At 42.6% G+C, this 4,481-nt stretch overlaps 1 pseudogene; it reads left to right on the top strand.

Moving 5' to 3' along the window:
* Nucleotides 1-3,533: 3,533 nt before the first annotated feature.
* Nucleotides 3,534-4,103, top strand: LOC119963707 (annotated as a pseudogene).
* Nucleotides 4,104-4,481: the final 378 nt, after the last annotated feature.

Below are 4,481 nucleotides of genomic sequence, written 5' to 3'. Positions count from 1 at the left end.
AGGTGGATAATGCTGAATATATTTCTGTGTTCCTTTTCAGACACAGCAACCAGCCATGTGCGACATTGGCTGCTCAGAAGTAGATGCTGTCATAGATACACGAGCATCGGTCAATGTGATGGGAGCCAAAATGTTCAACAAACGTCAAAATTTCTCCACTCTGCAAACCATGGAATACAAAAAATATGCCTTTACCACAGTGACAAACCACTGAAGATCCTTAGGACTTCTGAAAAGCCAGTGTTATGATCTGGTTAGGGACCAGTAACTTTTTGTTTCCCAGTTCCCAGTTACTAGGAAAACAAAGCCACAAATTCCCCAGTTTTAGCCAACACAAATAAAATTTAATGTGCAAAGTCAGAAAAGTGAAAGAATGTACAATAAACATCTTATACTCTTAACGTTCAGAATTAACATGAGGTAAATATGAATGAACAGGCAACCTGTGGTCAACCATGTTGAATGGCAGATGTGACCATGATAGATCCTGCAGGTTTCTCAAAAATCCAGCCAGGTGCCAGTAACCACCGTGAGTCATAAAACCTCACTAAAACTCTGTCTCCTTCATGAGGGATTTCAGCTTTTCACTTTCGAAGATCTAGCCTCTGAATTCCCTCCAAAGCTACCCTGACTTGGACTGCCTTAACAACTGCTCACAGTTCAGTCTCTCCTCCTGCGACTGAGTTCCACAGGATTCACGAGTCTGTACTCCTGCCTCCAATTGCCAGCATACTTCCAACTCTTTTGCTTCTCAATATGTTCAGTAAGCAGACACTGCTCCTGAGCTTCTCGGAACACCAGTCTCCCAGCTGCATCAAGCTATAAATGGCTCCAAGGGCTTCTTTGAATCCCTATATCTCTCCAACATGGAATCAGTGACCTTGCATCACCATCTCAGCTCCTCAGAACATCTTCTGCACCCTAACTGCATGGAACAGCTCCCAGGCTGTCTCTCCAAGCTGCAAACCAAACAAGGTTCAAACCGTACCCATCGGTTTCCAAGAAAAAAAACACACACAGATAACCTTCTTAAGCCGCACAACTCTCAATGATGCCATAGCCTTTCAAAGTTCATTGAATGCTCTTAAACAAATTTAGCTCTAACTCCCAAAACAAAACATTCCTCTGGACTGCCATCCTTTACATCCATGTGGACATCACTCTCCAGTTCTCCAGTAAGTGCATCTGCTCTTTTACAGTGCATGTCTGTATGCGCAATGCAAATGCATAATGCATTTTCCAATATGTTCTGGGCGAAATTTCCCGGCACCATCAACAATGGGCATCGTCACGGGTGAGTCAGGAGTGGCCACAGTGTATTGGAAATTGCAATGTGTATTTTGTCCATTTAAATCTACCCATACAGACATGTACCAGCAGAGGGAGTCAAGGAGGAGAATAAAGTAATCCACATTTTAAAAGCACTTGCAACAGTTCTGCTTCTTACTGAATCTCACTGTTTCTTCACAAGAACTCCACAGTGATGATATACAATTGTGTAGCTGTTTTTGAAGGGTTACACCTTGCCCAGTTTTGATTGCCAAATCAGTCCTTAATCTTTTCCATTCAACATTGTGTGATGATGGAGAGCATCCTCATTGTGAAGGTGAGGCTCAGGCAACTTAGTCAGTGAAAGAAAGATAAAGAAAGACTTGCATTTATATAGCTCCTTTCATGACCACAAAACGTTCCAAGGCTATTTACAGCAAATGAAATACCTTTTGAATTATAGTTGTCATGTTCTATAGACTGGCAGAAGTGAATGATGATCTACTGAACATCTAGTTTAAATAATTTATTGTAGAACTGCGGGACAAGATAACTAGGATAAATAAAATAACAAACTATTAACACTAATTAACTACTGTAGAGCCACTGCAAAATATGTTTATCCTCCAGCACGACCTACTCCCAAATCCCAGACTACAGGGTCACGTGGTGGGTTTACACTGCCACCTAGTGGTCAGAGGTCATGCATAATATTATGTACAAACTTGCTTTATGCATATCATCATAATAGTCACTATTGTAAAGTAAGAAATGTGACAGTCAATTTGCACACTGAAAGCTCCCACAGACACCAATCTGATAATGAACAGAAAATCCATTTTCATGATATTGATTGAGGACTAAATATTGGCCAGGACACCAGTGATAATGTTCGGGTGGCACGGTGGTGCAGTGGTTGCCCATTGCTGCCTGCAGCGCTGAGGACCCAGGCTTGATCCCAGCCTCATGTCACTGTCTGTGTGGAGTTTGCACATTCTCCACGTGTCTGCTTGGGTTTCACCCCTCAACCCAAAGGTGGACTTGCCAAGCTAAATTGCTCCTTAATTGGAAAAAAAATAATTTGGGTACTCTAAATTTATAAAAATAAAACAAGGAAATGCTCCTGCAGACAAACATAAGGATATACGGGTTTGGCACAGGTGTAGGCCACTCGGCCCCTCAAACCTGCTCCATCATTCAATAAGGGCAGGCTGATCTGATTGTAACTTCAACCCCACATTCCTGCCTACCTCTGATAACCTTTCACCCCTTGTTAATCAAGAATCTATCTACCTCGGCCTTAAAAATATTTGAAGACTATTTCCATTGCCTTTTGAGGAAGACACACGGCCCTCTGAGGGAATAAATATCTCCCCATATCTGTCTTAAATAAGTGACCCCTAATTTTTAACAGTGACCCCAAATTCGAGATTTTCCAACAAGTGGAAACATACTCCACATCGACCCTGTCAATACCCCTCAGGAAATGAAAGGTTTCAATCAAGTCGCTCCTTACTCTTCTAAACCTTTGTGGACAAAAAAACTAACCTTTCCTCATAAAACAACCGTCCCATCCCTGGCATTAGTCAAGTAAACTTTCGCTGAACTGGTTCGAATACATTTACATCTTTCCTTACACAAGGAGACCAATACTGTACAAAGTACTTCAGATGTGGTCTCACTAATGCCCTGTACAACGAAGCATAACTGCCCTACATTTGTGATCAATTCTCCTCACAATAAACAATAACATTCTATTAGCTTTCCTAATTACTTGCTGTATCTGCATTCTAGCCTTTTGTGATTCATGCACTAGGACACCTAGATCCTTCTGCATCTCAGAGCTCTGCAATCTCTCACCATTTAGTTAATAAGCCGCTTTTTTGTTCTTCCTGCCAAAATGGACAATTTAACATTTGCCCACATTATATTTTGGATTTTGGATTTGTTTATTGTCACGTGTACCGAGGTTTGGTCATGTATTCCAACATCTTGAGTGGTACGGTGCGAAATATTGTTTGAAAACACCACAATGAGACATCTTGGACGTTTTATAACATTAAAGGCAGTATATAAATGCAAATTATGTTGTTGTTGCTGTAATGGGGGGGGGGGAGGATCTAACTGGGAGGGAATACTCTGAGATCCCTGCCCCCAGCCATGGTAAAGCATGTGAAATATTGCTAACTCTTACTGCGCCAGTCAGCGAAGGTGCAACTTCTGCTCGGTCGTCCCGAGTCCGGGTTCATCCGACTCCGAAACCGCTCGCCAGTGCAGTAAACGCCGCTAGGATGCCTCCTAAATTCGACCCCAATGAAATTAAAATCGTTTACCACTGATGCACTGGGGCTGAAGTTGGTGCAACCTCATCTCTGGCCCCCAAGGTTGGCCCACTGGGTCTGTCTCCCAAGAAGGTAGGAGATGACATTGCCAAGGCTACAGGTGACTGGAAAGGTCTGCGAATTACGATCAAGCTGACTATTCAGAACCGACAGGTGCAGATTGAGGTTGTTCCATCCGCTTCTGCTCTCATCATCAAGGCCTTGAAGGAACCACCCCGTGACAGGAAAAAGCAAAAGAACATTAAACACACTGGCAGCATCACCTTTGATGAGGTGGTTAATATTGCTCGACAGATGAGGCACCGTTCTCTGGCCAGGGAACTTTCAGGAACAGTGAAGGAAATCCTTGGAACCGCTCAGTCCATTGGTTGCAACATTGATGGCAAACACCCCCACAGTATGATTGAGGATATCAACCAGGGAAAGCTCGAGTGTCCTTCTGAATGAAGTGGAGGTGCAATAAAACTAATTATCAAATAAAGTTTTTAAAAATTTTTAAAAAGTGAAATATTGGTAAGTATCTTCAGCTAATAACTGCTAGGTGGAAGCTTCTACCCAACTTGCGTCAGAGATCCTCACTATCATAGACGGCAAAACCAGGTCAATTTGCTTCACTTTATGTAACCTTCACAATCGGTTGAGGGCCATGGCCTTGAAACCATCTCACACCCACCACGTGGATTGTAGCAGACGGGTTAGTTAGTCTGAGTAGCTATAGCAGGATTCAGTCCTCCTACCCAGCAAAACTTTTATCAGTTTAGGTTCTAACGGAACCACTTGGCTCCAAACGTCACCATTGCTTTGACTCAAAATGAAGCAAAAAGAGAAGCATCAAGATCAAGGCAGCATTCAAATAGTCCTAGCAAAACT

This window comes from Scyliorhinus canicula, chromosome 3 (assembly GCF_902713615.1).
Source record: "Scyliorhinus canicula chromosome 3, sScyCan1.1, whole genome shotgun sequence".
In the NCBI taxonomy this organism is placed as follows: Eukaryota; Metazoa; Chordata; class Chondrichthyes; order Carcharhiniformes; family Scyliorhinidae; genus Scyliorhinus; species Scyliorhinus canicula.
This window is presented reverse-complemented; position numbering and strand designations above follow the sequence as displayed.